Raw genomic sequence first — 22,276 nt, 5'->3', positions numbered from 1 at the left:
TTTACCCATGTACATTCGGTGTCATAGTGTGTGAGGACAGGGGAAGGCCGAAACTCTGGTCTTCCTCCACACTGTGACTATAGCTTGTGTGTTACAGCTAGAAATAGAGTGAGGGGTGGTTACAGAGAGTGCTTCTCTGGTAGCGCCCATTTAGCTCCCTTCCCCCCATGACTCTAGAGACGGCTGTCCTTTTGCCAGCTGTTGTGTTCAGTTGTCTGGGTTATTTTGGGTAGCAGTGGGTTGATTCCAGTGGGGAAACAGTTGTATATCTCTGCTTTTTAAAATGTTCTGTTCAAATGTTTTATGAGAAATTTGGGGGTGGAGATCAGTCTTCCTGAAACTGTTTGAGTTCTGGGGGATTGGCCAGGTTGTAAACTTCAGAAGCGTGCAGAACATAATAAAGAAAATAACCGTTTATTAATTTTAAATCCCCACTGTAAAAGAGGTTTCAGAATAGCTTACCGAGCAAGGGAATGCTATGGACACTTTGCAGTGAAACATTTGGCTTTTCAGATAACCTTTGGGCAAGAGTAAATGGGGGGATGTGAGTGGAATCGATAGGTGGTACAATCAATTGGATTGGTAGCTAGCTCATTACCCAAAGAGATGGATTGATGAGATCCCGGACAGATCCTAGTCTCACCAGCAGAGCTCTGCTAAAGCCTTGCCGTGTGTTAAACTTTTTCATCAATAATGTGGGTGGAAACTTGGAAAGCATGCTTGCCAGATTTAAGGATATCATAAAGATGAATGCCATGGATCCAGAATCATGATACAAAAAGAGCCTGGCCAACTGGTCCTGCAGATACAAATGATGAAATTTAACAGGGATCTGTTCAAAGGCCTATGCTTAGAAGCAGCGATGTATTATTGATTGGCTGAATAGTTCATACTTGTGTACTATTGGTTTCATTACTACAGGTAACCTTGGGCAAGTTACTTAACCTTGTTTGAGCCTCAGTTTCCTCATTGGGAAATACATGCTCATGGTAAAAAAAAAAATCCAATAATGCAAAGGGACATACAGTGAAAAAGTTAAGTTCCTCAGGCTCCCAGTTCCCCAGTCCTTTTCTCCAGACATTTAAAATGCATTCTTCCAGGGGTGCCTGGGTAGCTCAGTCTGTTAAGCATCTGACTTGGGCTCAGGTCACAATCTCAAGGTCCCATGATAGAGTCCCAGGTCGGGTTCTGCGCTCAGTGGGGAGCCTGCTTCTCCCTCTTTCTCTGCTCCTGCCCCTGCTTGTGCACTATCTCTCTCTATCAAAAACAAAAAAAATTCTTCCAGAGATAGTGTGTCTGTGTGGAAACCTTCTTTTTACAAAACATAATATGTACACTATTTTCCTCCATGATTTTTTCACTTAATTTCTCTTTAGGCAATTCCATGTCTATATATATATATATATATATATATATTATATAACATATATAATATATATAACATATATAATATATAACATATATATTATATGTATATATAATATATATATAACATATATATATATATATATATATATATATATAATATATATATATAACATAATTTCCCCCTGTGATTTGCTTTATTTATCTAGCATACAGAATAAAAGCACAGATTCTGGAAACCACTACCTGGATTCAAATTCCAGATTTACCACTTACTGGCTGTGTGACCTTGGGTAAGTTACTTAACTTCTCTGTTGCCCACAGGAGACATTTTGCCTAGGACTTGTTATACTTTAGGAGCCTACGGAATGTTTTAATTTCTTTTAAAATCAGAAGCTGGGGTGCCTGGGTGGCTCAGTTGGTTAAGCACCTAACTCTTGATTTCGGCTCAGGTCATGATCTCAGGGTCCTGGGATCAAGTCCCACATGGAGCTCCATGCTCAGCGGAAAGTCTGCTGGAGATTCTCTACCTCCCTCTCCTTCTGCACCTCCCTGGCTTGTGTGTGCATGTGCACACGCTCTCTCTCTCTCAAATAAATATTTAAAAAAAAAAGAAGTAAAAATGAATATAAAACTAATGAGTATATAATAATCCAGCCTGATATTATATTTGTTATATATAAAAACAGTTTTAAAATATAATTTTCAATATTTGTTTATGGTGGAAGGGTCCCACAACAACCAAAATATCCAGGGCCCACAGAAGTCATAATGTGACCCTATGTGCCTGGGTTTTATCATATGTGAAGTGGAGATAACAATAGTACCTACCTCATAGGGTTGTTATGAAAAATACCTGAAATTAATATTTAGAAAGCTGATAGTGTTTGGCACATGCCAATTTCTTTCTTTTCTTTTTTCTTTCTTTCTTTCTTCCTCCCTCCCTCCATCCCTCCCTCTCTCTCTCTCTCTCTTTCTTTCTTTCTTTTTGGAGAGAGAGAGAGAGCAAGCCCAGTGTGGAGGTGGGCAGAGAGAGAGAGAGAAAGCAGACTTCCTCCTGAGTGTGGAGCCCACCACAGGGCTCAATCTCAAGACCCTGAGATCATGATCTGAGCCGAAATCAACCTGAGCTGAAATCAAGAGTCAGATGTTTAACCAACTGAGCCACCCAGGCACCCCGGTACATGCCAATTTCTAATTGGTTATTAAATACATAAAAAATAGTTTCAAAAATAGGTAAATTATGGTCATAGTAAAAAAAACTCAAGGAGTATTTTGAAAAATATATGCTAGAGGAAGTAAATCTCTTTGTAATCACTGAACCCTAGTCTATCAGTTTCCTTCCTCAGAAATAGCCACTTTTACCATTTTTCATGTGTCCTCTAGAGATCGCTTGTATAATCACATAGATCTTTTATTTATTTATTTTTATTTTTATCTTTTGAAGATTTATTTATTCTAGAGAGAGAGAGAGAGAGAGAACGAGTATGGGGGGAGGGGCAGAAGGAGAGGGAGAGAGAGAATCTCAAGCAGACTCTCTGCTGAGCAGGGAGCCCAATGTGTGGCTCGATCCCAGGACCCCAGATCGTGACTGAGCCGAAATCAAGAGTTGGATGCTTAACCGACTGAGACACCCAGGCACCCCTATTTATTTATTATTATTATTATTATTATTTTTTAAGTAAGCTCTACATCCGGTGTGGGGCATGAACTCATGACCCTGAGATCAAGAGTTGCATGCTCTACTGACTGAGCCAGCCAGGTGCCCTGACCTTTTATTTATTTATACTGTTCCTATTTGATAGGTATTTGGTGTTTCCAACCCTTGCTGTTGTAAACAGTGCCACAATAAATAACCCCATACATATGTCATTTCATAAATGTGGGAATATAACAGTGGTATAAATTCTCTGAAATATAATTGCCAGGTGAATTATTTTAAATCTCGATAGGTATTGCTAAATTGTTCTCTATGCTCGTTGCACCAATTTACACTCCCATCAGAAGTGAGAGAGTGGACCAGCTGGGTGGCTCAGTTTGTTAAGTGTCTGACTTCAGCTCAGGTCACGGTCTTGAGGTCCTGGGATGGAGCCCTGTGCTGGGCTCCGCGCTCAGCAGGGAGTCTAGTTGTCCCTCTTCCTCTCCCTCTGCCCCTCCCCTCTGCTAGTGCTCTCTCTTTCTCTCTCTCTCTCTCTCAAAAGCATACATCTATTTAATATGAGTGAACTTCAGTAATTTTGACATTCTAAAAGCAATTTTCTTTTTTTGTGAACTGTCAGTCCATATCCGTTGTCTCTTTATTGATTTTTTTCCTTTTTGAATTGTAGGGCTTCTTTATATATTAAGGAAACTAGTGCTGTGTGTGATATGAATTGCTAATATCTGTCAAGCCTGTCTTAAGTTTGGTTATAGTGTTTTTTCCTAGGCAGACCTTTTAAATTTTTATGCATGTAAATTTTTCAGTATTTTCTTGATGGCTTCTAGATTTTATGCACTGTTGAGAAAGTTCTTCCCCACTTTGGAATTATTTTATTTTATTTTATTTTATTTTATTTTATTTTATTTTTTTTTTAAAGATTTTATTTATTTATTCGACAGAGATAGAGACAGCCAGCGAGAGAGGGAACACAAGCAGGGGGAGTGGGAGAGGAAGAAGCAGGCTCATAGCAGAAGAGCCTGATGTGGGGCTCGATCCCAGATCGCCGGGATCATGCCCTGAGCTGAAGGCAGACGCTTAACCGCTGTGCCACCCAGGCGCCCCTGGAATTATTTTAAAGAAACTGTCTTTATTTTTTATGATTTTCAAAATGTTTAGATCTTTGATCCATCTGGAATCATTATGAGGTAAGGAGTGCTTTTTCCTGCAGAAAATTTTAATTTTTATTGTTGTCAAGTATATAAAATTTTTCCTTAGGGCTTTTGTATTTTGCGCTTTGTTTAAATGGACTTTTCTTTTTCCAAAGTCTCAAACATATCCAGTTAATTTTTTCTAATATGTTTTAGTTTCTTCAGAACTAATCCCATCTGTAATTTATTTTGGTACAAGGAATGTGGTAAGGATCTAGTGTGTGTCTAGCCAGTTGTCACTATGCCATTTGTTGAATATAACCGTTTCCTCCACTGATTGGAAATGTGGCTTTTATTCCTAAAGTCCCATATATGTTTGTCTCTATTTCTGGACTGTATTCTGTCCTGTTGCTATGTCTGTCTTTCTGTTTATGCATCAGTATCCAATGGTTTTAAATACCATGTTAAGCAAGTCTATATCTATCCTGAGTGTATTAAGAGCATTTGAAATACAGTCAATGTTGAATTTTGTCAAATACCTTTTCGGCATCTATGAAGAGGATCATATTTTTCTTCCCTGATCTATTAATATAGTGAATTATATTAATGGATTTCCTGACATTAAAATTTTTTTTCTTTCATAAATAGACCACTTGGTGATTGGTGTTGTAATTCTTTCAATAGGCTACCTCATTCTATTTGTTTATGTCTGGTATAATCTGTTTGCATTGATACTCATAAGTGAGATTGAGCTCAAGCTTTCCTTGAAATTTGAAGAAGATAATTTGGATTCTTCCCTGCCATGAGACGGGTAAATTCCTATCAGAGTTATTCAGTACTTGAAGATTTGGTAAAAGTTATCTGACATTTCTGGGCCTCCTTGCTTGTTAAGGTATTCTTTGACATTTCCAATTTCTTTCATAATAATTATTTTTCATCTCTTCTTGGGCTAATTTTGGTGGTTCAAGTTTTCCTAGGAAATAATCCATTTCACCTAAGTTTTCAAATTTATTTATATAGAATTGAGTAAATTATTGTACGATAATTCTTTTGATTTCATCTCTATGCTTACTTCTCTCTTTTCAATTTTGTGATTTTCGTCTATGTCTATAAAATGAGTTTTAAAAAACAGTTTTCATGGGGAGCCTGGGTGGCTCAGTCAGTTGGGTGTCTGCCTTTGGCTCAGGTCATGATCCCAGGGCCCTGGGATCAAGTCCATGTTGGAGCAGGGAACTTGCTTCTCCCTCTTCCTCTGCTGCTCCCCCTGCTTGTGCTCTCTCTCTATTAAATAAATAAACTCTTTAAAACAAACAAAGAACAGTTTTCACGAGATATGGTTCACAATGCAATTTATCCATTGTATTGTGCATCCAAATGTATCCAAAACATACACTTTAAATAGTTTCAGTGTATTCACAGAGATCTACAGCCAGCACCACAGTCAATTTTTGGGCACATTTAAGACACAAAGGACAATTTTAAGGCCACACACCCAGAAGAAACCCTACCGGTCATTAGTGGTCATTCCTAATTTCTCTCCAAGGCCCGCAGGTTTAGGCAAGTACTAGTATCTGTATAGATTTGCCTATTCTGGACATTTCATGTAAATGGAATCATCATAGGCGTAGTCTTTGTGATTGGCTTCTTTCACTTAGCATGTTTCCAAAGGTCATCCCTGTTGCTTTAAAGTAGGTTTTAAAATGTAGATCTGTAGTGATTTTTACCATTTCCCTTATCAGTTTATTGTCTGTATTAGTCAGATGGGGCCGCCATAAACAAAATATCACAGACTGAGTGGTATTTTATTTTTTTTATTTTTTATTTTTATTTTTTTTAAATTTCAGGCAAGTGCTATTAAGCCTGGAAGAGTCTTTTTTTTTTTTTTAAGATTTTATTTATTTATTCATTCGACAGAGATAGAGACAGCCAGCGAGAGAGGGAACACAGGCAGGGGGAGTGGGAGAGGAAGAAGCAGGCTCATAGCGGAAGAGCCTGATGTGGGGCTCGATCCCAGAACGCTGGGATCACGCCCTGAGCCGAAGGCAGACGCTTAACCGCTGTGCCACCCAGGCACCCCTTGAGTGGTATTTTAAACAACAGACATTTATTTTCTTACAGTTCTGGTGGCTAGAAGTTGAAGATTAAGGTGTCAGCAGGGTGGGTTTCTTCTGAGGCATTTCTCCTTGGCTTGTAGATGGCCGCTTTCTTAAAGCCATGTCCATATATGGTCTTTGCTTTGTGTGTCTGTGTCATAATCTCCTGTTATAAAGACACCAATCATTGGATTATGACCTACCCTAATGACCTCATTTTAACCTAATTAGTTCTTTAAAGGCCCAGTCCCCAAATATAGTCACATTCTGAGTTATTGGGGGTTAGGTCTTCAAAATAAGAATTTTTTTTCAAAATAACAATTTTGACACAACACATTTCAGTGCATCACATCATCTTATTATTTTTTAAGATTTTATTTTTAAGTAATCTCTACATCCAGCATGGGGCTTCAACTCACAACCCCCAGATTAAGAGTCTCATGCTCTGCCAACTGAGCCAACCCCGGGTGCCCTAGTCCATAATGCCACCTTAAAGAGAAAAAAAATCAAGCTTGTACAGCCTGGTCTGTTTATAGGCACACACACTTATTTTTTTTTTTAAGATTTTATTTTTATTCATTTGACAGAGACAACCAGCGAGAGAGGGAACACAAGCAGGGGGAGTGGGAGAGGGAGAAGCAGGCTCCCAGCGGAGGAGCCTGATGCGGGGCTCGATCCCAGAACGCTGGGATCATGCCCTGAGCTGAAGGCAGACGTTTAACGACTGCGCCACCCAGGCGCCCCTTATTTTTTTTTTTTAACGCAGGGCTTGAACTCATAATCCTGAGATCAAGACCTGAGCTGAGATCAAGAATCGGGTGCTTGCTTAACTGACTGCGCCACCCAAGCGCGCCATGTTTCTACATATATTTTTGGTTAATTTGACTAAGTCAAAATGCTCAGGCTAGTTTGTGTATATGTATGTGTATGTACAAAGTCTCAGTCTCTTAAAAAATAATTTTTCAATTATTTTTTTCTGGTTACAGACTCGATATATGTACATTGTACAAGATTCAAGTGCTACGGAAATACATAAACTGAAAAGTGAATCTTCCATAGCCTCCACTGTCAACAGTGTACAGCTTATTTCCCTAATTTTTCTTCCTTACATACAGATACCAACAATGAATATGCAATTATATTCAAGATAGCATTTTACAGTGTATTTTTTCACTTAAAATGGCTCCTGGGTGGTTCAGTCGGTTAGGCATCTGCCTTTGGCTCAGGTCATGATCCCAGGGTCCTGGGACTGAGTCCCATGTTGGGCTCTCTGCTCAGTGGGGAGTCTGCTTCTCCCTCTCCCTCTGCTGCTCCTCCTGCTTGTTCTCACTCTCTCTCTGTCAAATAAATAAATAAAATCTTTAAAAAATTATATATAGCATGTGTATCTTTCTCCATGGTGGTGCTGATGAATATGGGTCATTAAAAGTATATATATTGCATTTTGTTGTGTGCATACACCATGATTTATTGAAATATCTCCTTGTTGATGAACATTTAGATTGCTATCCACCTTTTTGCTATTGCAAAAAACCACGAACAGTACTGCAATGAATATCCTTAGGCATTCATCCTTGTGTTCTTATGGGGTTCTGTAAGATAATTTCCTAGAAGTCAAAATACTATATTCAAAGGTTATGAACATTTAAGATTTTTAACAAATGCTGCTAGATTTCACAGCTATTTTTAACTTGAAGGCAGTTTCTGCAGAAGGTGAAGTGGGTTGGCAGAGACTACTTTTCCTCCTGGTGATTTAGAGATCCATGTGGACCTTATTCTGTCCTGTCTTTTGAGGAGGCCCATTTGGGGAAATTTCCATATCCATTTTTGGGAAATGCTGATATAAAATTATCTTTTAAACTGCCCATTACGCTTCGCAAAATTTAATGAGAACTCTATTACCCGTGTTGGAAAACCTACGTATATGACATTGCATTGTTTGGTGCAAATATATTTTTTTCCTTTTAGTCTTCTCTTCCAATAGCTACCATATGACTTATTTCCATCTCAGCAATAGGATTATGAATTATGATTATGGCAATTCTCCTTTTCCATTAAAGATAATGAACTCACTCATGGGTACATTTTATAAAATACGTTCATAACGATGCTGCCACAGAATCCTGAAGGAGTGTCATTATCCTGTATCTCTGTTATGTGTGATACATTTCTGTTCAAGATACGCTCACACGGCTCAAAGTTTACATCTCAGAACTACGATTTCTGGTTAAAATTAGCCCGCATACACAAAATGCATGTTATTGTAGTCATGATACAATATGTTCATGATCTATGCTAAGATTTTATACTTGCAAATATACAATATTTATATGGAATATAAACGTACTTGCAGCTCAATGTGCAATGAATGATACCTGCCACTCTCTCATTACATTTTGTTTTTTTCTTTTCCTGTTACCATGCCAGCAATCTTAACAGTTTCCTTGTCACTGTAAACTGCCGAGATTAGCCTTCTACTTCAAATCAACAAGGCCAGCATTATCCAATTACAGCCTAAGAATGGCCTCATCTTCAAAACCAGCTGCCATAGGATGGCATGGGCATCCCTTTAATCAAAATTATAACATTTTATTCTTTCATATTTGCCCATTGCCATAATGGAAACGCTGAGCGAGAGTACAAGAAAATATCTATATTTTGCGCTAATTTCTTCCAGCATTTTGATATAATGTAGCAGAACAATAAATTCAGAGGGTGTTTGTTTGGAAATAGCATTTCTCAGGAAGGTTTTTTTCTTTTATCTTAACTGTTGTTACTTTGAGTTTTCCTAAAGAAGACTAAAGTTGTGTTCAGACTCCCCTGATTTCTTTTTTGTTGTCCCTACTTAAAAAAAATTATTTTTACTGCTTACCGTAGCAATGTATGTTCATTGTAAAACAAAACAAAAAATTACAATATATAACAGATAGTGAAAGGTTGCAATGCAATCCTCTAGAGACAGTCTTAAGAGTTAAGTGTGTATTTTTTGTATGCTTATCCCAACATCTATGTTATTTTAACCCTTCATATAAAATATATACATATACATGACTTTTTATGCCTTGCTCTTCTTTTTTAACTTATTTTTTTTAAAGATTTTATTTATTTACTTGACAGAGAGACAGCCAGCGAGAGAGGGAACACAGCAGGGGGGAGTGGGAGAGGAAGAAGCAGGCTCCCAGCGGAGGAGCCCGATGTGGGACTCGATCCGGGAATGCCGGGATCACGCCCTGAGCCGAAGGCAGACGCTTAACGACAGCGCCACCCAGGCGCCCCTTTAACTTATTTTTTAAAATAGGAATTATTTCGAACACAGAGACAAGAATAGGAAGTATAATAATGAATGCCTGGGTACCCACCACCTATCTTCATTAAATCTTTTTTTAAAAGATTTATTTATCCATTTTAGTGAGAGACAGAGCAAGCAAGTGGGGAAAGGCCAGAGGGAGAAGGAGAGAGAGAAGCAGACTCCCTGCTGAGTTGGGAGCCTGACAAGGGGCTCGATCCCACAACCCTGAGATCACAACCTGAGCCAGAAATCAAGAGGCAGACACTCAACCGACTGAGCCACCCAGGCACCCCTTCGTTAAATCTTAATATTATGTTTTAATATTTTAAAAGAGATTTAGAAAATAGAAACGAGCATGTTCAACGTTCAGATATTTGTAGATTCCTCCTTTGTCTCATTCGCCTTTCTCTCCATAGATAACTATTGTCGCAGATTTTGTGTTTATCATTTAGGTACCCATAAACATTAAGTAGTTTTGTCTTCTGGGCTTTTTTGAACTTCATGTGAATTGTGTCATTTTATATACCTATATTTCTGCAGCTCACATCTTTTCACTTAGTTTTCATTCCACTTATCAACCATTTTTCCTTGCTTCTTCCCCTCCCCATCCCACCCTTGCTCTCTAACCTTCAGGTGGATTAATAAAACTTTCTGTGTTCCCTTTATTTCTTCTGCTGGTTGAGAAGCTGTATATTGTGTTTTTATCTGCTTATCCCTTAACATTTAATGATGTATACTTAAATATACTTTTTCTAATAAAGCCAACAAGTTATTCACTGGTCCTGTCGTTTCGATCACCCCTGCAAGGGTCTGCGCACACTTTATTCATTTCATATTTCCCCTATATTGTTATTTGAACAGTTCTCCACACGGGCACAGCCTCCTCCACTGGCAACATCCCACAGCAGAGTGGCACATTTGTTAGAATTGATGAGCCTACATTGACACATCATAATCATCCAGTTTCTAGTTTACATTAGGCTTCACTCTAGGTGTTGCAGACCCTGTGGGTTTTGACAAATGTATGATGACATGTACCCACGCTTATAGTATCACAATAATTTCACTACCCTAACAATTCTCTGCTCTGCCTATTCCTCCCACCTTCCTCCCTAAGCTCTGGCAATCCATGATCTTTTTACTGTCCCCTTAGTTTTGCCTTTCAGAATGTCACATAGTTGGAAACGTACATTATGTAGCCTTTTCGGATTAACTTCTTTCACTTAGTAATTTAAGTTTCCTCGGTGTCTTTTTATGGCTTCATAGCTCGTTTTTTAGAAGTGGTGCATTAGGGCACCTAGATCCCAGGACCCTGGGATCATGACCTGAGCCAAAGGCAGACACTTAACCGAATGAGCCACCCAGTGCCTCTAAATTTTTTTTAAGATTTTTATTTTTAAAGTAATCTTTACACCTAAGGTGGGGCTCAAACTCAAAACCCCGAGATCAAGAGTTGCACGCTCTACAAACTGAGACAGCCAGGCACCCCTCAGTTATCCTTTTTATATTTTTTTAGTGGTTACCCTAGAGTTTGCAGTATACATTTACAACTAATCCAAGTCCACTTTCTTTCTTTTTTTTTTTAAGATTTTATTTATTTATTTGACAGAGAGAGAGACAGCCAGCAAGAGAGGGAACACAAGCAGGGGAAGTGGGAGAGGAAGAAGCAGGCTCCCAGCAGAGGAGCCCCATGCGGGGCTTGATCCCAGGACTCTGGGATCACGCCCTGAGCCAAAGGCAGACGCTTAATAACTGAGCCACCCAGGCGGCCCCCAAGTCCACTTTCAAATAATGCTATACCACTTCATAGGTAGCGAGAGTACATTCCAATAACAAAGTAATTTTCCCTTTCCTTTTGCCCTTGTATCATTGTCTGTCACTCATTTCATTTATATATAAGCATCCATAAGTATGTGGATTTTTAAAAAAGATTTATTTATTTATTTTTAGAGAGAGAGAGAGTGTGTGAGTACGGTGAGGGGCAGAGGGAGAGGGAGAGAATCTCAAGCAGACTTCCCACTGAGCGTGGAGCTAGATGCAGGGCTCAATCCCATGACCCTGAGATCATGACCTGAGCTGAAACCAAGAGTTGGACAGTTAACTGAGTGAGCCACCCAGGCACCCTGAGTATTCAGATTTTTTCAATAAATATAGTACAGTACTGTATCTGCTCTTTATGATTTTCTTGATAACGTTTTCTTTTCTCTAGCTTACTTTATTATATTAATGCAGTATATAATACATATACAAAATACATGTTAATTGACCGTTTATGATATCAGTAAGGCTTCTGGTCAATAGTAGGCTATTAGTAGTTAAGTTTTTGGAGAGTCAGAAATTGTATGCATTTCCAGCTGGGCTGGAGGTTGGCATCCCTAACCCCTGCATTGTTCAAGGGTCTGTGGCATGTATAACCGAGTAGACTGTTGCTGTTATTACTTTGAACAAAGTGTTATCTGTTAATTAAGAATAAGAAAGATAAACATTTTTATTTTACCTTCACTTCTTCAATGCTGTTCTTTCCTTTTTTTCTTTTAAGTAGCCTCCATGCCCAGTGTGGAGCCCAATGTGGGACTTGAACTCACAACCCTTTGATCAAGACCTGAGCTGAGATTAAGAGTCAGATGCTTAACTGACTGAGCCACCCAGGTGCCCCGATGCTGTTCATTTCTTTATGTACACATGACTATATCATTTTCCATCTCTCTGAAGAACTTATAACATTTCTTGCAAGGCAGGTCTACTGGCAAAAAATTCCCTCAATTTTTGTTTGAGAAAATCTTCATTTCTCCTTTAGAAAAATTTCTTTAAATTAGTTTTTTAAGGTCTTTTTCAAATTCCAGTTAGTTAACATACCGTGTAATATTAGTTTCAGGTGTACAATACAGTGATTCAGTACTTCCATACATCACCCAGTGCTCATCACAAGTTCGCGAAGCATAATTTCACAGAGTACAAAATTTTTCATTGATAGGGTTTTTTTTTTTTAAAAGATTATTTATTTATTTATTCAACAGAGATAGAGACAGCCAGCGAGAGAGGGAACACAAGCAGGGGGAGTGGGAGAGGAAGAAGCAGGCTCATAGCGGAAGAGCCTGATGTGGGGCTTGATCCCATAACGCCGGGATCACGCCCTGAGCCGAAGGCAGACGCTTAACCGCTGTGCCACCCAGGCGCCCCCATTGATAGGGTTTTTTGTCCCAACACTTTAACTATTTCATTCCACTTGCTTTCATGATTTCTGAAAAGTTGGATGTAATTCTTACCTTTGCCCCTCTATAGATAAGGTCTTTTTTTTCCCTCTGTCTTACTTCGAGATTTTTTCTTTTATCGTTGATTTTCTGCAGTGTGAATATGGTATAGCCAGGTGTAGTTCTTTGGCATTTATTCTGCTTGGTATTCTCTGAGCTTCCTTGGATCTGTGGTTTGGTGTTTGATATTAATTTGGGGGAAATACTCAGTTATTATTGCTTCAAATATTTCTCCTGTTCCTTTCTCTCGTTCTTCTGATAATCTCATCATACACATTACTCCTTTTGTAGTTGTCCCACAGTTCTTGGATCTTAGTTTTTCTTAGCCTTTTTTTCCCCCTTTGCTTTTTCAGTTTTAGAAGTTTCTATTGGGGCACTTGCGTGGCTCAGTCAGTTAAGTGTCTGACTCTTGATTTCAGCTCAGGTCATGATCTCAGAGTTGTGAGATTGAGCCCCATATCAGTTTCCTGCTGAGCTGGAGCCTGCTTAAAGTTCTTTCTCTCCTTCTCTCTCTCTGCCCTGCTCCCTCTCTTAAAACAAACAAACAAACCACGTTTCTGTTGAGATATCAAGATCAGAGATTTTTTTCTTCAGCTATGTCCAATCGACTACTAAACCTGTGAAGGGCATCCTATACTTCTGCTGCGGTGTTTTTGATCTATAGCATTTTCTTCTGACTTTTCATCTTTCTGCTTACATTATCTACCTGTTTTTGCATGTTGTCTACTTTGCCACCAGGCCCCTTATCATAATCATAGTTGTCATAGTTGCCTTAATCATAGTTGTTTTGAATTCCTGATCTGTTCAGTCCAACATGCCTGCCATATCTGAGTTGGGTTCTGATGCTTATTCTGTCTTCATATTGTGGGGTTTTTGTTTTGTTTTATTTTGCCTTTTAGTATGCCTTGTAATTTTCTGCTGAAAGGTGGACATGATGTATTTGTTAAGAGGATCTCTGGTAAATAGGCCTTTAGTGGTGTGGTGATAAGGTGTGGGAAGAGGGGAAGGGTTCTATGGAACTGTGACTGGTTCTCAGGCTTTTAATGAGCGTGTGACCCTGGGCTGCGGCCTTCACAAGTGCTTCTGTTTTATTTCCCTTTAAATGGTATACAATGTCTAGAGTGGGCTGGAGTTGGGTTTTCCTCTTTCCCTGGGTTGGTTAGACTCTGATAAGACTCCAGTAGTTTAGGCTTTGGTAAAATAGTTTCTTTTGAGAGCAGGCCTTGTTAAGAACAGAATCCACTGGTATGTTTCAAAATGGTTACTTTTTCCCTCCTCCTGAGGGAAGTGTGAGGGTTGTTCCTCAGATAGTCACTGTGAGAACCTTCCGGAGCTTCTGCAGATAAAACTCAAAAAAGTGTCAGGGCTCCCCTATGACTGGAACCCCTGGAGTTTTAGATGCTTAGCATTGTCTACACTTAAGCTTCCAACAATTTGTCGGTTATAGTACAGGTTTTCCTATGCTGGTACTGGTTCCCGTGGAGGCTTCTGCTTATGGGTTCCTGCTCCAGTAAGATTCAATTCTCTGTATTAGCTTGTTGGTCTCTCCAATGTTGGGGCGGCAGTTTGCCCTGTGACCTCACTTCTTTGATGGATCCAGGAAGCGTTGTTGGTTTTTCAGTTTGGTCAGCTTTTTAGTTGTTAGGATAAAGTGATAACTTTTAAGCTCCTCATGTGCCTGACTAGAAACTGAAAGTATCTCTACCCATTTAAAAGTATCTCTACCTGTAATTTGTTGGTTTTTTTTTTAATTATTGAGTTGTAATTATTGAGTTATAAGAGTTATGTATACATATATTCTAAACATAAGTCCTACTTTTTATTTTTGACTTTGGGGTTCTTTTAGTCCTTTAAGTTTGTTTACTTCTGGGTGGTCCTATTTATCAGTCTTTTATGTTACAGCTTTGCACTTTGTATCATGTTTAGAAAGACCTTTTCCACTCAAAAACATAAAAAATATTCAGCCACATTTTCTTCTGATACTCATGATTTCATTTGTTTTTACATTTGATTTTTAAGATTTTATTTTCAAGAAATCTCTACATTGAATGTAGGGCTCAAACTCGTAACCCCAAAATCAAGAGTCACATGCTCTACTGACTGAGCCAACCAGGTGCCCATTTGTTTTTACATTTTAATCTTGACCAGTCTTACTGAGCTAAAGATAAAAATTATTCCAATACCAAGAATATCTTTAGGAAAGGGGTATTGAATTGTTACAAGTAGGCAGTAAATTTTCTGTTTTGTACGCCTGGAAGCAGGATGGCCTTTGGCAAAATTGTGAAACTAGTGTGTGGCCTCATCTCTTCCCACAAGATGCCCTTTGGTCCAGTTGCCCAATGCTCTTATGCTGTCATGTAGCTTTCTTAAAAGCTCTGCATGATCCCAAACTTGCCCATGCTCTTTAGGAAGTCATACCTGTGTCAAGTATCCATTTTTACCCATCTCCCTTCATGTTCAAAAGAAGCTAGTTTCTACTGATTACAGCTAATGTACTATTTCTCCAAGAGGTCTATGCCTCTTACTTTCTAGAAATGCAGACTTAAAGCAAAGTAAGGAATCCCTAAAGAATCCTGGAGGTTGGTTTCCAGGGAGAATTTTTTTAAAGTGAGGGACCTTTCTGGAAAATACTCCATGTCAAGTGATTACCTCCTCTCCAGGATGGCCCAATCTGGAAGATTCTGCTCCTAATGAGGGGCTGATGTTGAAGTCATGCTCATCCATTGGCCAGTGGCTAATCTCTCATCCTCTCTTAATGGACTTTTAATGTCCATGGTTTATTCCTTGAATAAAAGCTACTGATGAACTAGAGGGTTTTTATATTTTCCAGGGTACATCTTGTTATTCTTTAAAGTTTATTATTTTTTTTCAGTAATTTCTACACCCAGTGTGGGTCTCAAACTCACGACCCTGAGATCAAGAGCTGCACGTTCTTCCAACTGAGCCAGCCGGGTACCTCTGTCTTGTTAATCTTTTTTTTTTTTAAACAAATTAAAAAAAAAGATTTTATTTATTTGAGAGCACAAACTGGGAAAAGGGTAGAGGGAGAGGGAGGAAACAGACTCCCCACTGAGCGCAGAGCCTGACCTGGTCCTTGATCTCAGGATCCCGAGATCATGACCTGAGCTGAAGGCAGATGCTTAACCTACTGAGCCACCCAGGTGCCCCTGTTATTCTTTAAATAGTAGTCATTTATTTCCACCCTGAAATCCAGTGAGACTTTTTATGGCGCTTATTTTGTATTGTAGTGATCTGTGTATATATTTCTTTCCCACTGGTAAATAGGAGAAGTGACTTTGTCTTGTTCAGCTCAACTTCCTTCTAGCGCTAAGCACAGTCTGGCCCCTGCGTACATTTGTTTTAAAGTAGGCTCCACCCCCAACATGGGGCTTGAACTCATAATCCTGAGATCAAGAGTCACATGCTCTACTGTCTGAGTCAGCCAGACGCCCCTCCATACATTTTTTTCATATATTTTTGATTGATGAAATATAAAGATCAAATAATTATTAAGCAACGTCTGATCTTACTCTATATCTCTGTCCATGCTGACATCACTTATTATTTTGACTTCATTTTATAAACCCCAAAATGAAAGTCAAAGGAGTAAGAGTTCCTTTTCTAGAAGCATGGACACAAGCAACATGAAAAAAGGTTGCCTACCATGAGATTCAGATACAGGATTTATCTACCACTTGTATCACTTGTTAGATCTGTGGGTTGACCTAAAAATTTTAAGCTCTGGGGGGCGCCTGGGTGGCTCAGTCGTTGAGCGTCTGCCTTTGGCTCAGGGCGTGATCCCGGCGTTGTGGGATCGAGCCCCACATCAGGCTCCTCCGCTATGAGCCTGCTTCTTCCTCTCCCACTCCCCCTGCCTGTGTTCCCTCTCTCGCTGGCTGTCTCTCTGTCAAATAAATAAAATCTTAAAAAAAAAATTTTTAAGCTCTGGAAACAATGTCAAAAACCTCAGACCATTCTATACCGCTGACCTCTTAGAGGCAGGATAAAATTGTATGCAGCTAATATTGAAGAAATCTCAGAAAACTGTTTGGAAACTGACACACTAGGGCTCAATGTTCAGAGTTGTGTCTTCCCTTACATTTAAGAAGAATAAAGTTTAAAACAGTTAAGAATATGCATTAGCATGGACAGAAAAATCATAGATCTTGCCTTGGATTTTGATTTACTTTTGAATTTTGTAATAATTCAAATGATTTTCTGACCATCCAAGACAGTATTAAACAGTTAAAATACTCCATTTTCGTAACTCTTTATTTTATGTATGTGTTTATTTTTAAATTATGGAACGCTTCATGAATTTGCACACCATCCTTGTGCAGGGGCCATGCTAATCTCTGTGTCGTTCCAAGTTTAGTATATGTGCTGCCAAAGCGAGTGCCATTACTCTTTATTTATTTATTTATTTATTTAATTTATTTTTAAGATTTTATTTATTTATTTGACAGAGAGAGAGAGAGAGAGTCAGTGAGAGAGGGAACACAAGCAGGGGGAGTGGAAGAGGAAGAAGCAGGCTCATAGCAGAGGAGCCTGATGTGGGGCTCGATACCAGAACTCCGGGATCACACCCTGAGCCGAAGGCAGACGCTTAACGACTGAGCCACCCAGGTGCCCCCATTACTCTTTATTTTAAATGGCATTTGATTACGGTCCTGTCTTGTTGGATTGGGCATAGCATTGCTGCTTTGCAGTGTAGTGATTCAGGAAAATATGCTAGCTTATTTTATTTTTTGAAATTTAAATTGAAATTCTTTCTATTCTTAGCCAGATGGTGTTATTAAACCGAATCTCATGCTAATTTATTGTAAATAATGTAAAATATCTTTGAGACTTTTAGATACTATGTATAGTAGATACTTTACAGCTGAGGAAAAAAAATATGTTCCAATACCTTTATTAAATTTTCTCACGAGTGCAAGATATTTTGTTTTCATGAATTGTGGATATTTCTTTTCTAATTCTAATGATCTTCTTAGTCTTATTAGTTTATCACACTGGTTTCCTAGTAACTATTAAAATAAAAGCTTGTAATCCTTAGCTATAAGATTGTCTACCACTCTTTCCATCCGCACATTTTATATTTTGATTATAGTAGACCTGGACCTATGGTGGTAGGATTCAAATGAGAAGTCAGTTATATATAGGAATAAATGAGTCTTTCATTAAATGAGTAAATAAAGCTCTAGCCGATTGGCTAAATGTTATTACAAACATCTTCGTATTAGTTTTTGTCAGATCGAGAGGTATAATTAACACCCCTGTTTCAGGGCTATAACTATGAAAGCTGCGTGAGCCTTCAGAGAATTTAAAAAAAAATTTTTTTCAATTATAAAATGAGAGCCTGATGAAGGACAATTTGCGAAGTAAGGCATGGACAATTTAGGAGATGGTCATCCTTTTCTCGGCAGTACCCTAGTAAATCACCTGAAATTTTAGTGCTCAAAGTAAAGCGGACACTTTCGACATTTATGTTGAATTGGCAAAGGACCTCTTTTTAAAAATTTAAACCATCGAAAGAGTGACCTGTGGTGATGTCAATCATTATTGGTCATTATGATGTTCTGAACTTATTCCACATATAGCCATCTGTCCTCGCATGCTGGCTGCCGTTGCTCATTTAGATTCTGTTGGACAAGGGATTAGGAGTGAAGACACGAGGCAGGTGTGGTTGCCTTGGCTGGACTGATTACCTCATTTCTGGATTCCAGAAATAGCTTTCTAACAGATTTCTTTGCATTCAGTCTTCTTCCTCCATCAGTCTTCGCTACTTTTTCTTTGTACCAGATTCTAAAACATGGCTTTTGTTTTTATCTTCTTGCTTTCTTGCTTAGAAACTTCACGGATGCCCTGCTTCCTACTGGTTTAAGTCCATGGTTCACAATCTGATGTTGAAGGCCCTTCACAGTTTTGCCTAACCAGCCATTTCACTCACTTGTTTTCGAGTGTCAGCCATTGAGCCAGGATAGCTAGGTCAGAACACTGCTGGAGCCAGTAACAGGTTTTAAGATTTTATTTATTTATTTGAGAGAGGGAGACCGCGTGAGAGAGAGAGAGCGTGCAAAAGCACGAGCAGCGGGGAAGGGCAGAGGGAGAGGTAGAAGCAGACTTCCCAGTGAGCAGGGAGCCCGATGAGGGGCTCCAACCCAGGACCCCGGGATCATGACCTGAGCTGAAGGCAGACACTTAACTGACTGAGCCACCCAGGCGCCCCACTAACAGAGTTTTAACTCGAAGGTGCCAAAACCAGGACCTGGGATTCAACTATCTGTATCCACTTCCAGGACATACTATGGACAAAAACTAAAGTCTGTGGCTGGAAGACTTAAGAGAGGGAATGGGATGGAAGGTGTGTGTTAGGCTGGGAAGCTCAGGATTTAATCTTTGAACGAAGTAGGGTAGAAGTTATTGGTTACGTATTTTATGTAGTCCCTCGTACTTCCAGGTAGGGACAGGTGTAGCTTGTTAAAGGAGCCACACTAAGCAGGTGGCACTGCACGTTCCCCTATGCCCTGAGCTGGGTGGTGTGGAGGGTGTGGTCCTTTGGACGACAACCCTATCCTGGCGCAGATACTTCAGCTGACCTTAGTGGTGCCAGGGGTCCAGGGTTTTTTCTATGAAAAATTCTTGTTCCCAGTGCCCAAATCCTTCACTGCTAGAGGAGTTTAAAGGGTAGCTCAAATGAAGGGTCCAGGAACGAATAGCAAATGCTGGGGTATGGTGAGCCAGAGAGATCAGAGCAAACATCTAGAACACTCTATGGCATAGAGTAGGTACCTAAGCATTAATTGTTGAATAAAATGCAGAGTGTAATGAGGATAGCAGGCATTATCTGCAGATAAATGTTGTGGGCAAGATTAGGGTGGAGGTGGTTGGGAATATAATGAGTTCAGGTGTTAATATGTTGAGTTCGAGGTGCCTGTTTGAGGTGCCCATCGAGCAGCTGGGTGTATCTTGCTTTGGTGGATATATCCACCTGCTTGGTGGGCATTTCCAAGATGAGTGTGCAGGGAGAGGTCTGGCTGGAGATACGAATTTGGAAGTCATCAACACGTAGTGATACTTGAAATCCGGGGAATAGATGATAACCTCACGGGAGCGTGTGTGGGGTAAGAGGGGAAGGAGGCTGAGGAAAGAATTCTTGGGAACACCAACTCTTAAGGACCAGAGAGAGGCTGAGAGGAAAGGGGCCAGCCAAAGAATTAGGAAAAGCAACAAATAATGGTGGTGTCGTAACTGAACCAAGAGTTTCAGTAAGAGTGGAGGGGTCAATGGGAGCAAATGCTGCAGCGAAACCAGGATGGATAGAGCCAGAATTATGTATAAGGGATATGGCCAAATGGAGGTCGTTGGTGAGCTCAGCAAAGGTGTTATAGGACAGTGATGAGATCGGTTCGTATGGTTCCGAGGTGAGAAAATAGAGATAGTAACTCGGAATTATTCATGTAAGATATGTTGCTGGGAAAGAAAGGAAGGAGAAAAGGAAGTAGCTAGAAGCCTGTGTGAAGTAAAGGAAGGCTATTTTAAGGAAAGCCCTAAGGTGGTACAAAGGTAGAGGGGAAGGGATCAGGAAAGTGGGAGAAGTTGAAGGTAAAAGGTCCTGGAGGTGAGATGGATTGCGATTGAGAGCACGAGTGGGAGTGGGCTTTAGGACGAAATGAGAGGAGGGCTATCCCTTCCTCTGACCAAAAGAAAGAGTGAATTACAGTTATAGGAAAGTGCAGAGTAAAAAGAAATTGAGGGAATTCATATGTTCTATCAGCCACCTCTTACCAGTTCAGATCCTCTTGGCCTTACTGTCTCAGTGGCCTTTGGCCTATTGCTTGTGTTGCGGCTCCTTCTCTGAGTAGGCTCCGATGGACTTAGACCGGTGCAATCTGCCAGCTTCTCACCACACGCCCTGGCGCTTTCCTGTGGGTGCCGACACTCCATGCATAGTGTACAGGAGTTAACCCGACCCAGCGGTGCAAAGCTTTGGCTAATAAAAGACGAGAGCTGGCTGTTAAATTCTCTTTCCATCCTCCTTGTCGACTGATCAGAGATGCAAGTCATGTACTTATGATCTTTCCAAAAATGGCCCCATGAGCTCAATTGTGATACCAGTGCCGCTTCATGTTGACTCTCTTATTCCTTCATTTCCCCCTTTCTCTCCCCGCTGCTTTCCTGGGATTGTGCTCTCTAATGACAGAGTAGGCCGAAGCCTTTGATTTCTGTATGTCGAAACAGTTGAATGTCAGCAGTTTCGTATGATTCAACCAAACAGCCCATCAACCATTGCTCTGCTTTCTGGGGAACTTGGGCTAAGAAACACTTAATGGTCTTCGCAAGGTAGGTATAGTCACCTGCTGAACGTGAGCTTGTATTAATAGCCATCATTTATTGAGCACCTGCTGGGTGTAAGGCACTGTGCTAATTGTTTTACAGATGTAATCTTATTTAACATATCAAGTAGGAATTATTTCCATTTTTCTCATGAAAAAACTGATGTGATAGGAAGTTAGATAAACCTGCTCAAGACTATACATCTAATAAGCGGAACCAGATTTCAGACCCAACGCTGTTTGGTTTTTAAGCCTGCAATCTCTTTATAGCATTATGTTGTCTTGTCTAAGGTTAATGGGATAGGGGAGTTAAACAAAAACCATTGAAAAAGATAGACTAGAGGTAGTGAGGGACCAGATGAATGTGGCTCACATTCATACAGTGGTATAGTATTCTCCAAGTACGTTCAGCCATTTCGCTACAGGACCAGAGAAATTTGGTGATTGAATTGATTGAGGAGTGGGGTATGGTGTTGATAGTAAAAGAAGAACAGTGAAAAGAAGGGAGCACAAGGAGATTGAAGATGCAACAAGAGAGAATCATGATTGACCATGGTGTGTCCAGACCGGGGAAGAGGAAAGTGAGGCCAAGTGGGGGCCAACTAACTGGGAGAAAATGGACGGGTTCTCAGGTCAAAGAGCAGATTTATTGGGGAGTAAAGAGTTGGAAAGTCTGTAGGATAAGAATTGTGGTCAGCATGGGATATTGGTTTGAAAGTATCAAAGATGTAATATGTCCCAAAGGAGTAGGTTATTGAAATGGAATGGGGGTGAAGGTCATTGGAATTGAGGAAGTCAAGGCACTGTGAGGCTTTGGTGTTACATTGATCATCCTATGGATTTAGGAATCATCCAGGATGATGGTGGGACTAGAAGTGACCTATGAACCAGATGCCAGAATCCTTAATAAACATGGCTGGACCAGGAGGTGAGTACATGACAGGAGCAAGGGAGAGGTAAGGTGGGGTATATAGTTGGTGTGATTTTTCAAGTAAGAAGGAATTTGTTTTGTTTTGTTTTGTTCTGCAGGAAATGAAAAGATTAATAGTTTAAAGTACAGGTCAGCAAACTTCCCTTGGGTCAAATCTAGTCTTGCTGCCTGTTTTTTGCAAATAAAGTTTAATTGGGACACAGCCATGCCCATTTGTTTGCATA

General features: G+C 39.8%; 1 long non-coding RNA gene and 1 other non-coding gene across 6 annotated transcripts in view; one reads left to right on the top strand and one right to left on the bottom strand.

Annotated features, from left to right (window-relative positions):
* The window catches only part of LOC125281190 (uncharacterized), a 114,052-nt gene that overhangs the window by 43,417 nt on the left and 48,359 nt on the right, over positions 1-22,276 (top strand). For 4 of the 5 annotated variants that reach the window (XR_008959998.1, XR_008959997.1, XR_008959999.1 and 1 more), the window contains exon 4: positions 1,575-1,658. This is a non-coding gene — a long non-coding RNA (uncharacterized LOC125281190). Of the gene's footprint in view, positions 1-1,574; positions 1,659-7,231; positions 9,250-22,276 lie in introns of those variants that run through there. The other variant, XR_008960000.1, reaches the window with a different exon arrangement.
* LOC113241294 (U6 spliceosomal RNA) lies at positions 17,081-17,184 on the bottom strand. Its single transcript, XR_003311516.1, has one exon. It is a non-coding gene; the product is annotated as a U6 spliceosomal RNA (small nuclear RNA).

This window comes from Ursus arctos, chromosome X, assembly GCF_023065955.2.
Source record: "Ursus arctos isolate Adak ecotype North America chromosome X, UrsArc2.0, whole genome shotgun sequence".
Classification (NCBI taxonomy): Eukaryota; Metazoa; Chordata; class Mammalia; order Carnivora; family Ursidae; genus Ursus; species Ursus arctos.
Note: the sequence above shows the minus strand (reverse complement) of the source record. Positions and strands in the feature narration are given on the sequence as shown.